This window comes from Rhinoderma darwinii, chromosome 3 (genome assembly GCF_050947455.1).
Source record: "Rhinoderma darwinii isolate aRhiDar2 chromosome 3, aRhiDar2.hap1, whole genome shotgun sequence".
Classification (NCBI taxonomy): Eukaryota; Metazoa; Chordata; class Amphibia; order Anura; family Rhinodermatidae; genus Rhinoderma; species Rhinoderma darwinii.
Window position 1 is genome coordinate 389,936,270 of NC_134689.1, and position 12,377 is coordinate 389,948,646.

The 12,377-nt window shown below is 46.9% G+C and overlaps 1 non-coding gene across 1 annotated transcript; it reads right to left on the bottom strand.

Annotated features, from left to right (window-relative positions):
• Positions 1-12,238: 12,238 nt before the first annotated feature.
• Positions 12,239-12,310, bottom strand: TRNAE-CUC (transfer RNA glutamic acid (anticodon CUC)). The gene has a single exon. It is a non-coding gene; the product is annotated as a tRNA-Glu (tRNA).
• Between the last annotated feature and the right edge of the window lie 67 nt (positions 12,311-12,377).

Consider the following 12,377-nt stretch of genomic DNA (forward strand, 5'->3'; position numbering starts at 1 on the left):
GTCGCGCCCGAGCCCGAGTGCCGGCCGGTAAAATCGGCCATTTTGCCCGGCCGGTTTGCATAAAGTTTTGCATCCGTGCCGGGCCGGGCAGATCTGGACAGTGACATCAGCGGCAACTCCTGAAGGGGAATCCCCATGTGCTCGGGGATTCCGCTTCAGGAGTTTCCCCTGATGTCACTGCCCAGATATCGACAGAGACATCAAGCGCTCTGTCCAGGAGCGGAATCCCCGAACACACGGGGATTCCGCTCCTTCAAGGAGCTAAAGTGCGGCTAGCACATAGCAGAGCGGGGAGATACCTCCCTGCTCTGCAATAGTGGCGTCGCTACAGTAGTAGCAGCCGCATCAGCTGCTAGCGGCGTCATCGAAGGTGTCGCCGGGCCAGGGCGCTTTTAAAACAAGCAGGGGAAGGGAGCCAGCGCAGCGCTCCCTCCACCTGCTGTACACCCCGGCCCTGCCACACCATGTACAGCGATGCCATTCGTCAGAATGGCATCAACTCCTCCTCCTCACATGCACTCTGCGCTGTGAGGAGGAGGAGATAGAGCGCAAGCGCCGGAAAACCCGGCCATCACTCGGGACACATCCCGGTGATGGCCGTGTATTACCCGGCCCCATAGACTTCTATGGGGGCCGGGTACCCGGCCGAAGATAGAGCATGTCCTATCTTTTGACGGCCGGTTTCCCGGCCGTCAAAAAATCGGTCGTGTGAATAGCCCCATTAGGGGTCTATTATTCCTAATGCAGCCGGGTGCCGGCCGATTTATGAACGGCCGGCACGCGGCCGGGAAACCCTGTCGTGGGAATGAGGCCTTATAGTCTGAAAAATAGGATAGTTGTTTTTAGTATGTACTACTTTTACGAATAAAAAGCAATTTGTTCAACAATATATTTATATTTTGTGACGCCATATTCTAAGACCCAATTCTTTTGTCTTTTTTCATCGATTGTGCTGTGTACGGGCTTGTTTGTAGCGGGGCAAGCTGTAGCTTTTATTGGTACTATTTTGGGGTACATATGATCTTTTGAGTGAACAAAAAACAGCAATTCTGCCGTTGTTATTTTTTTCCCTACTGCGTTTATCTGGCGGGTTAAAGAACGTGATATTTAAATAGTTTGGACTTTTACGGATGTGGCAATGCCAATTATTTTTACTATTTACATTACTTTAACCCCTTCCCGCTCCTTGACGTACTATTACGTCATGGCAGCTGTATCGTTCGCGCTCCATCACGTAATAGTACGTCTCGGGAGTAACGGCCGTTTCGGCCGTCCTCCCGACACATACAGGAGCTGTGACGCTGCTGTCTTGTTCAGCAGCTGTCACAGCTCCTACAGCGGGGACCGATCGCTGTGTCCCCGCTGATTAACCCCTTAAAAGCCGCGTTCTATAGAGATCGCGGCTTTTTAGGGGTTAAGCTGCCATCGCCGGCCTGCTACGCGATAGCGGCCGGCGATGGTGACTATGGCAACCGGACACCAAACAATGGCGTCCGGCTATGCCATAGACAGAAGCCTAGTGGGTCCTGACAACGTCAGGACCCACTATGCTTGCTGTCAGTGAGTAGCTGACAGTTCTAATACACTGCACTACGCATGTAGTGCAGTGTATTAGAATAGCGATCAGGGCCTCCTGCCCTCATGTCCCCTAGTGGGACAAAGTAATAAAGTAAAAGAAAAGTTAAAAAAAGATGTGTAAAAATAAGAAAATAAAAGATTTAAAAGTAATAAAAGTAAAAATCCCCCTTTTTCCCTTATCAGTCCTTTATTATTAATAAAAAAATATAAACAAACAAATAAACTATACATAATTGGTATCGCCGCGTCCGTAACGGCCTGAACTACAAAATTATTTTGTTACTTATCCCAAGCGGTGAACGCCGTAAAAGAAAATAATAATAAACCGTACCACAATCACAATTCTTTGGTCACTTCACCTCCTAAAAAATGGAATAAAAAGAGATCAAAAAGTCGCATGTACCTAAAAATGGTACTGATCGAAACTACAGTTCGTTACGCAAAAAATAAGTCCTCGCACGGCTTTATTGATTGAAAAATAAAAACGTTCTGGCTCTTAGAATAAGGTAACACAAAAAGTGAATGATTGTTTACAAAACTTATTTTATTGTGCAAACGCCATAAGACATAAAAAAAACTATAAACGTCTGGTATCGCCGTAATCGTATCGCCCCACAGAATAAAGTGAATATGTCATTTATAGCGCACGGTGAACGCTGTAAAAAAAACGAAAAAAAAAACAATAGTAGAATTGCTGTTTTTTAGTCACCACGCCACCTAAAAATAGAATAAAAACTGATCAAAAAGCTGCATGCACCCCAAGAAAACTACAATGGATTCCTCAAGGGGTCTAGTTTCCAAATTGGGGTCACTTTTGGGGGGTTCCCAATGTTTTGGCACCACAAGACCTCTTCAAACCGGACATGGTGCCTAATAAAAAAGAGGTCTCATAATCCACTAGGTGCTCCTTTGCTTCGGAGGCCGGTGCTTCAGTCCATTACCGCACTAGGGCCACATGTGGGATATTTCTAAAAACTGCAGAATCTGGACAATACGTATTAAGTGCGTTTCACTGATAAATCCTTTTGTGTTATAAAAAAAATGGTATAAAGAGGATATTCTGACAAAAAAAAAATGTACATTTCACCTCTACTTTGCTCAAAATTTTTGTGAAACACCTAAAGGGTTCATAAACTTTCTAAATGCTGTTGTGAATACTTTGAGGGGTCTAGTTTCTAAAATGGGGTATTTCATAGGGGTTTCTAATATATGGGCCCCTCAAAGCAACTTCAGAACTGAACTGGAACCTAAAAAAATAAATAAATGAGGCAATACTTCGCTTCTTACATTATACTGATAATGAGCCGTGCCCACCCCGAGATGACCCCAATTTTGACCGTTTGTATAAACGGAGACCCCTATTAGACCGTTCCAGTGCCCGGTTTTCCCAAGCATACACCCCCGAGAAGTGTGTTTCTATTGATGAGTGCCTGGTACATTTTAAAGGGAGGGTTCAATTCCGCGAGTACCTGCCGGGTAAGAGGGCAAGGTATGGCGTGAAGATGTATAAGCTGTGAGAGTGCATCAGGGTATACCTACAGGTTTAGGATATATGAAGGAAAGGCCACCCCCAAACCAGACTGCATCCTGGACTACAATAGGTGCATGGGAGGGATGGACTTGTAAGATCAAGCCCTGAAGCCCTACAGCTCTATGCGGTGTGGTATAAGAAGCTGGCCGTGCACATCATACAGATGGCTTTGTACAATGCGTACGTGCTACGTCTATGTGCAGGCCAGACGTGAACTTTCCTGGAATTTCAAGAGGTGATTATCAAGAACCTAATCTTTAGGGACCAAGAAGGGTGGGCACCCAGTACTTCTGGAAGCGAGGCCACACGCATCGTACCAGGGCAACACTTTCCAGAAGTTCCCCAAACTGGCAAGAAGGGAAAAAGTCAAAAGAGGTGCAAAGTCTGCTATAAGAGGGCGATAATGGATGACACAATATATCAATGTGACACGTGTCCCGAATAACCAGAGCTCTGTATGAAAGAGTGTTTTAAAATTTATCATACATCCCTTGGTTTATAATTTACCCCAATTTTACTTACCCTGATGCACTCCACACAGCTTATCCCCCCTCGTCTTTCCCCTCTGAGCCCTGCTGTGTGTCCAGGCAGCTGATAACAGCCACATGTAGGGTATTGCCATACCCGGGAGAACCCACATTACAGTTTATGGGGTGTAGGTCTCCGGTCAAAATGCTCACTACACCTCTAGATGAATGCCTTAAGGATGTAGTTTTTAAAACGGGGTCACTTCTTGCGGGTTTCAACTGTACTGGTACCTCAGGGGCTTCTACATACATGACTTCGCACTAGAAAATCCCCAGTAGGCCAAATGGTGGTCCTTTCCTTCTGAGCCCTCCCATGGGCCCAAACGGCAGTTTATCACAACAAATGGGGTATTGCGGCACTCAGAACAAATTGCGCAACAGAATGGGGTATTTTGTTTCTTGTGAAAATAAGAAATTTTCAGCCAAAACTACATATTATTTGAAAAAAATAATTTTGTTTTCATTCCCAGCCCAATTCAAATAAGTTCTGTGAAAAAACTATGGGGTCAAAATGGTCACAACACCCATAAATGAGTTCCTTTAGGGGTGTAGTTTCCAAAATGGGGTCATTTGTGGTTGGTTTCTATTGCTTTGATACCTCTGGGGCTCTGCAAATGCGACATGGCACCCGAAAACCAAACCAGCAAAATCTGTACTCCAAAGAACACACAGCGCTCCTTCCCTTCTGAGGCCTCCCATGGGCACAAACGGCAGTTTATTGCCACAAATGGGGTATTGATGCACTCAGGAGAAATTGGGCAACAAAATTGAGTATTTTGTTCCCTGTGAAAATAAGAAATTTTGGTAAAAAATTACATCTTATTGGAAAAAATGACATTTTTTTAATGTCACAGACCAATTGAAATAGGTGCTGTGAAAAAACTGTGTGGTCAAAATGCTAACAACAACCATAAATGAATTCCTTGAGGGGTGTAGTTTCCAAAATGGGGTCACTTTTGGTGGGTTTCCATTGCTTTGATACCTCTGAGGCTCTGCAAATGCGACATGGCACCCGAAAACCAATCCAACAAAATCTGGACTCCAACAAACATATAGCGCTCCTTTCCTTCTGAGCCCTCCCATGGGCCCAAACGGCAGTTTATCACCGCAAATGGGGTATTGCCACACTAAGGACAAATTGGGCAACAAAATGGGGTATTTTGTTCCCTGTGAAAATAAGACATTTTGATCACAAATGACATTTTATTGGAAAAAATGACATTTTTTTCATTTCACAGCCCAATTCAAATACGTGCTGTGAAAAAACTGTGCCGTCAAAATTGTAACAACAACCCTAAATGAATTCCTTGAGGGGTGTAGTTTCCAAAATGGGGTCACTATTGGGGGATTCCTACTGTTTTGGCACCTCAACACCTCTTCAAACCTGGCATGCTGCCTAAAATATATTCTAATAAAAAAAGAGGACTCAAAATGCACTAGGTGCTTCTTTGCTTCTAGGGCATGTGTTTTAGTCCACGAGCGCAGTAGGGCCACATGTGGGACATTTCTAAAAACTGCAGAATCTGGACAATACATATTTAGTAGTGTTTCTCTGGTAAAACCTTCTGTGTTACAGAAAAAAAAATGAATACAATTGAAATTCTGAAAGAAAAATGAAATTTCCAAATTTCACCTTCACTTTGCTTTAATTCCTGTGAAATGCCTGAAGGGTTAAAAAAACTTTCTAAATGCTGTTTTGAATACTTTGAGGGGTCTAGTTTTTAAAATGGGGTGTTTTATGGGGGTTTCTAATATGTAGGCCCCTAAAAGCCACTTCAGAACTGAACAGGTACCTTAAAAAAAAGGCTTTTGAAATTTTCTTAAAAACATGAGAAATTGCTGTTTATGTTCTAAGCCTTGTAACGTCCAAGAAAAATAAAAGAATGTTCAAAAAACGATGCCAATCTAAAGTAGACATATGGGAAATGTGAACTAGTAACTATTTTGGGTGGTATAACCGTCTGTTTTACAAGCAGATGCATTTAAATTCTGAAAAATGCAATTTTTTCAAAATTTTCTCTAAATTTTGCAATTTTTCACCAATAAACACTGAATATATCGACCAAATTTTACCACGAACATGATGCCCAATGTGTCACGAGAAAACAATCTCAGAATCGCTTGGGTAGGTTTAAGCATTCCGACGTTATTACCACATAAAGTGAAATATGTCAGATTTGAAAAATGGGCTCTGAGCCTTAAGGCCAAAACTAGGCTGCGTCCTTAAGGGGTTAAGGGGAAAATGTATAATTGCAACTTTTTATATATTTTTTTATGTAATGCACATTATTAAAAACTTTATTTAACTGTTTTTTTTACTATTAGTTCCTTTAGGAGAGTGATCCCCAACCACCAGGCCGCAGACCAATACCGGACCGCAGATCATTTGGTACCGGGCTGCGGTATCTGGTATCCGTCCCGGTGGACGCAGGGAATTTCGGGCGAAAAATCGCACTAAACTGTGGTGCAGTTTCTCGCCCGGAATGTCTGCTGCGGAAAACTGCTGAAAATTTAGCTGGACTCCTAGCAGGCCAGCCTCCTTGGACGATGTTTCATCCCAGGAGAACGCTGCAGCCTGTGATTGGCTGCAGTGGCGGTCACATGGGATGAAACGTCATCCCAGGAGGCCGACCCTCTCACGTCATCAAGGCCGGCCTCCTGGGATGATGATTTATCCCATATGACCGGCCCATACCTCCAACTGTCCTGGATTCAGCGGAACAGTCCCGCAGTTCAGGTGGTGTCCCGCTGTCCCGGGCGGCCGGGGGTATGTCTCGCTGTCAACTGTATCTGTGTCTTCAGGACGCAGACACAGTTGAACCCAATTCTGAAGCAGGGAACCATCAGCTCCCTGCTTCAGAATTTTTTTAAGAGCAGAGGACTCCCCGGGCACAGCACTACTGTAAGCGCTGTGCTCGGGGAGGACTGTGACGTCACTGTCCATATATGGACAGCGACGTCAGTGGCTGCTCCTTGAGCGGAAACCCCATTGCCGATGATCTGGCCGGCGATTCCGCTCCTAGAGGAAACCCCTGAAGTCACTGTCCATATATGGACATTGACGTCAGGGGCTCCTCCTGGAGCGGAATCCCCTGCCAGAGTCGGCAACGGGGATTCCGCTCAAGGAGTAGCCAGTGACGTCACTGTCCATATATGGACAGTGACATCAGGGCTTCCCTCTAGGAGAGGAATACCTGGCCTATGCTCTGGCTGGGGATTCCGCTCCTAGAGGGAGTCTCTACAGGAGGGGGGGGGGTGGTGCGATCTTCAAGGGGGGTTTGCTGCTATAAATATGGACACAGTGGCACTATATACAAGTGCACTGGCAGTTTATATGTGGGCACTGACACTAGGGGCATCTTTGCGGGCATTATACTGTATAAGGGCAGCTAGGGGGCATTATACTGTATGGGGGCAGCTACCGGGGCATTATTCTGTATGGGGGCACTAAGATGTAAGGGGGCAGCTATGCGGCATTATACTATATGGGGCAGCTATGGGGGCATTATACTGTATGGGGGCATCTGTGTGGGCATTATACTTTATGGGGCATTATACAGTATGGGGCAGTTATGGGGGCATTATGATGCATGGGGCAGTTATGGGGGCATTATGATGCATGGGGCAGTTATGGGGGCATTATGCTGCATGGGGGCAGCTATGGGGGAATTTGTTTAGGCATTATACTGCATATCGGCATCTTTGTGGGCATTATACTGTATGGGTGCATCTGTGTTGGCTTTATACAGTATGAGTGCATCTATGGGCACATTATACTGTATGATGGCAGCTATTTGGCATTATACTGTGTGGGAGGCACTATGGGAGCATGATACTGTGCGGGCTGAACCAGGTGTGTATGGGCGGGAATTGGGTGGGATTAAAGGTGTGGATTAAAAGAAAAATTTGCTGCTACGCACGCCGCATCGGTTGTCCATCTTTGTGATACTTGAAAGTTGGGAGGTATGGTGACTGCCGCTGCATCGGTCATTTGGGATGAAACATCATCCCAGGAGGCCGGCCTGGAAGAAGAACACAGACTTCTGGGTACGGATATATATTTTTTCTGAGTTGCGTTTTTGCAGCGGAATCGATGCGATTCAGCCTCCATAAAAGCAACAACTGCTATTTGTTGTGGGTTTAAACCGCCCCATTGAATTCAATGGGGAAAACACACAACAAATAAGCAGCTTTTACGCAAATACAATTGACATAATGCAGAATAAAACTGCACCGCGTGTAAATTTCTGAGTGGTTTTTTTCCGCTCACTACTTACGCAGCGTGTGGATGAGATTTGTTTTATCTCATCCACTTTGCTGCTACTGTGTTATGCTGCAAATTTTCCGCAACGAAACCCGTTGTGGAAAGTCTGTGCTATTTACGCAGCGTGTGAACTGACCCTAACCCACCCAACCGCAATCTCTCGTCACCGCCCACCGCCGGTCCCTGGAAACATTTTCTCGCATGAAACTGGTCCTTGGTGCAAAAAAGGTTGGGGACTGCTGCTCTAGGAGACTTGAACAAGCAAATGTTTGACGCTGGCACAATAATTGCAGTGTTTTGTGTTACTTTCTAAGGAGCAGAAAGATGGCAGACCAGGGGGCCTTCATTAGGTCTGCACGCTGCCATGACAACCATCGGCACACCGCAATCACATTGGGGTCTCCCCTTCTAAATCGGCAGGCTTTCGTTCTTTCCGTAACGAGCCTCTGTCGCAGATTCTGACAAAAATGATGGAAAAAATATTTAAAAAATTCAAGTAAAATGACAGACACCATGACATAAACCCAACGCATCCAAATAAACTTAATGTGGTCCGTCAGGTGCCATGTGTGTCTGTCATGTGACATATCAGAGACTTAGGCCACATGTAGACGATTGTATATTTCATCCGTAATTACGGACCTTAATTACAGACCATAATTACGGATCCATTCATTTGTATTGGCCACGAACACATTTTAGTATTTTTACTGATGGGTGTCCATGATGAAAAAATTATAAAACCTGTCCTATTCTTGTCCGTAATTACGGCACGGACTCTCCTATAGAAGCCTATGGGCGCTTCAGTAAATACGGATGGCTACAAATGTGCATCCGTAAACCGTCCGTATTTATGGAAGCGTTGCTATGCAACATGTTGGTGACCTCATTTGTAGCCTCCCTTTTTTTTTACCCTTCCGTATATACGGATGAAATACGGATGGCTATGGATCCGTATTTATGGACAGTATTTACGGAAAGATACAGTCGTGTGCATGGGGTCTTACTTATGAAAAAGCAAACCATGGCTAACTGGGCTTTGTGATTTATACGAGGGGGCATTGTGGCTTTTGATGGCATCTGAAAAACGCATGCGCTACACTGTGTTACAGCAATGTAAAGCGTCTCCAACTTTGCTTACGACCTACACAAGAGGTATTGCGTTTTTTTTAAATAAAATGTGTGTGATTTGCGCTAATTTTCGTGTCAATAATGGCACAAATTAGATTGGACAGATTTTATCTGAATAATAATCAATCAGTGAGGACCCAATGACTAAGGGCCTATTCACATCACCGTTTGTGTTCCGTTGAGGGGTTCCGTCTGAGGTTCCCGTTGGGTTAACCCCTCAGCGGAAAGTCAAATGGAAACCTAAGCTTCCGTTTCCCTCATTATTGGTTTCCGTCTGTCACCGTTGTGACAGGGTTCCGTTGTTCTTGACGGAACCGTCACAATGGTGACAGATGGAAACCATTAGCTAGGTTTCCGTCACCATTGATATCATACCTCCCAACTTTTGAATTCGGAAATGAGGGACATTTTAAAGGACGAGTGTCGCGGAAAAAATTTTTTTATATTAATTTGCTTTTAGTGTTTTATTAAAAGAAATGTTATTTATTTGTGTGTTTGTGTTTTACTTTTTTTTTTTTCTAACTTTTTCTTCACTATGGGGGCTGCCATTTTTTTATTAATCTCTGTATGTGTCGATTAACGACACATACAGAGATGGAATACGGCACATACAGCCCCATAGAGAATGCGAACGGGAGCCGTTCCATTCACTATGGTGTACTCCGTCTGTGTGGGAACGGCGCATGCGCCGCTCCCACACAGTCGAAATGGTAGGTTTTCGGGCAAGCGACATCCGGCGCCATTTTCTTGTGGACCGGAAGCCGCGGCCGGACAGTAAGATGACTACTTCCGGTCGCGGCTTCCGGACATGTGATTAGAAGCAAGGACTAGGAGCGGAGGGAGCGGCGGCAGCAGGAGCAGGTAAGTTATGTTTGTGTATGTACGTGTTTTAGTGTGTGACACCACCCCCCTGTAGATAGCGCCACACACAGCCCCCATGTACATAGCTCCACACACAGCCCCCTGTAGATAGCATCAGATACAGCCCCCCTGTAGATAGCGCCACACACAGCCCCCACGTACATAGCTCCAGACACAGCCCTCCTGTAGATAGCTCCAGACACAGCCCCCCTGTAGATAGCTCCACACACAGTCCCCCTGTAGATAGCGCCACACACAGCCCCCATGTACATAGCTCCACACACAGCCCCCTGTAGATAGCTCCACACACAGCCCCCTGTAGATAGCTCCACACACAGCCCCCCTGTAGATAGCTCCACACACAGCCCCCCTGTAGATAGCGCCACACACAGCCCCCATCTACATAGCGCCACACACAGCCCCCCTGTAGATAGCGCCACACACAGCCCCCTGTAGATAGCTCCACACACAGCCCCCTGTAGATAGCGCCACACACAGCCCCCCTGTAGATAGCGCCACACACAGCCCTCCTGTAGATAGCGCCACACACAGCCCCCTGTAGATAGCGCCACACACAGCCCCCTGTAGATAGCTCCAGACACAGCCCCCTGTAGATAGCGCCACACACAGCCCCTCTGTAGATAGCGCCACACATAGCCCCCCTGTAGATAGCTCCAGACACAGCCCCCTGTAGATAGCTCCACACATAGCCCCCCTGTAGATAGCATCACACACAGCCCTCCTGTTGATAGATCCACACACAGCCCCCCTGTAGATAGCTCCAGACACAGCCCCCTGTAGATAGCTCCACACACAGCCCCCCTGTAGATAGCGCCACACATAGCCCCCCTGTAGATAGCTCCAGACACAGCCCCCTGTAGATAGCTCCACACATAGCCCCCCTGTAGATAGCATCACACACAGCCCTCCTGTTGATAGCGCCACACACAGCCCCCCTGTAGATAGCTCCACGCACAGCCCCCCTGTAGATAGCTCCACGCATAGCCCCTTTTGTACATAGCGCCACACAACCCCCTCCCCCTTGTACATAGTGGCACACAACCCCCCTCCCCCTTGTGCATAGTGCCACACAACCCCCTCCCCCTTGTACATAGTGCCACACAACCCCCCTCCCCCCTTGTACATAGTGCTACACAACCCCCCTCACCCCTTGTACATAGTGCCACACAACCCCCCTCCCCCTTGTTCATAGTGCCACACAACCCCCTCCCCCTTGTACATAGTGCCACACAACCCCCCTCCCCCCTTGTACATAGTGCTACACAACCCCCCTCACCCCTTGTACATAGTGCCACACAACCCCCTCCCCCTTGTACATAGTGCCACACAACCCCCCTTGTACATAGTGCCACACAACCCCCCTCCCCCTTATACATAGTGCCACACAACCCCCTTATACTTTGTGCCACAATGCCGCCAGAGCGGAGAGCGGTAGAGATAGCCGGCCCTACTGCCGGCCCGGGAGTGGGGCAGTCCAGTCACCTGACCTGTCGCCTGATCGGTGAGGTCAGATGACGGGTCAGGTGACTGGACTGGTCCACTCCCGGGCAGGCATCGATCCCAGTCAGAACACCGCCGCAAGACTCCTGCCTTCTTCTGATCGCTGCTGCAGACGTCTGGCATGCAGGGCGCCTGTCAGCAGCGATCAGCTGTTTTGATACAGCTGCAGCTCCCAGCGGGACAGTTTGCAGACCGCCCAGGACGGCGGGACAGCGGTGAGAAACCGGGACTGTCCTGCCGGATCCGGGACGGTTGGGAGGTATGTTGATATCAATGGCGAAGGAAATGGAAGCTTAGGTTTCCGTTTGACTTTCCGCTGAGGGGTTAACCTGACAGAAAGCTCACACGGAACCCCTCAGCGGAAACAAATGCTGATGTTAACACACCCTAAGGCCTCATGCACACGGCCGTGCCTGCAATCACGGCCCGTGCTCCCAAAAGATAGGACATGTTCTATCTTTTGCGGTAGAGTTCTACGGCACGGACACCTATCCGTATGCGATACGGAAAGGTATCCGCGGCTAATAGAACTGAATGGGTCCGTAATTGCAGACGAGATTTTTTACGGTTGTGTGCATGGGGCCTAATAATAGAATAGAAGTAATATAAATTTTTACCGTAATACATCTAATAAGCATATTAAAATGTTGCATACAAATGTTATATAAAGATAGCGCCACTTTTTGAGCTACTGCTACTCCCGTGCCATTAGTTTTCTTTCTATAAATGAACCCCATTGTTATTTCTATGTTTTCCGCATCTCACGCAATAATTTGTTACCACAGATAACTATTTTCACTCTGAATTTAGTCAAGAAAAACAACTTTCCCTGACCGGGAATCGAACCCGGGCCGCGGCGGTGAGAGCGCCGAATCCTAACCACTAGACTACCAGGGAAGCTGGAAGACACACTATCATGAGTAGAAATTATACGTTAGCGCGTGCACATCTAACGCATGCGCAG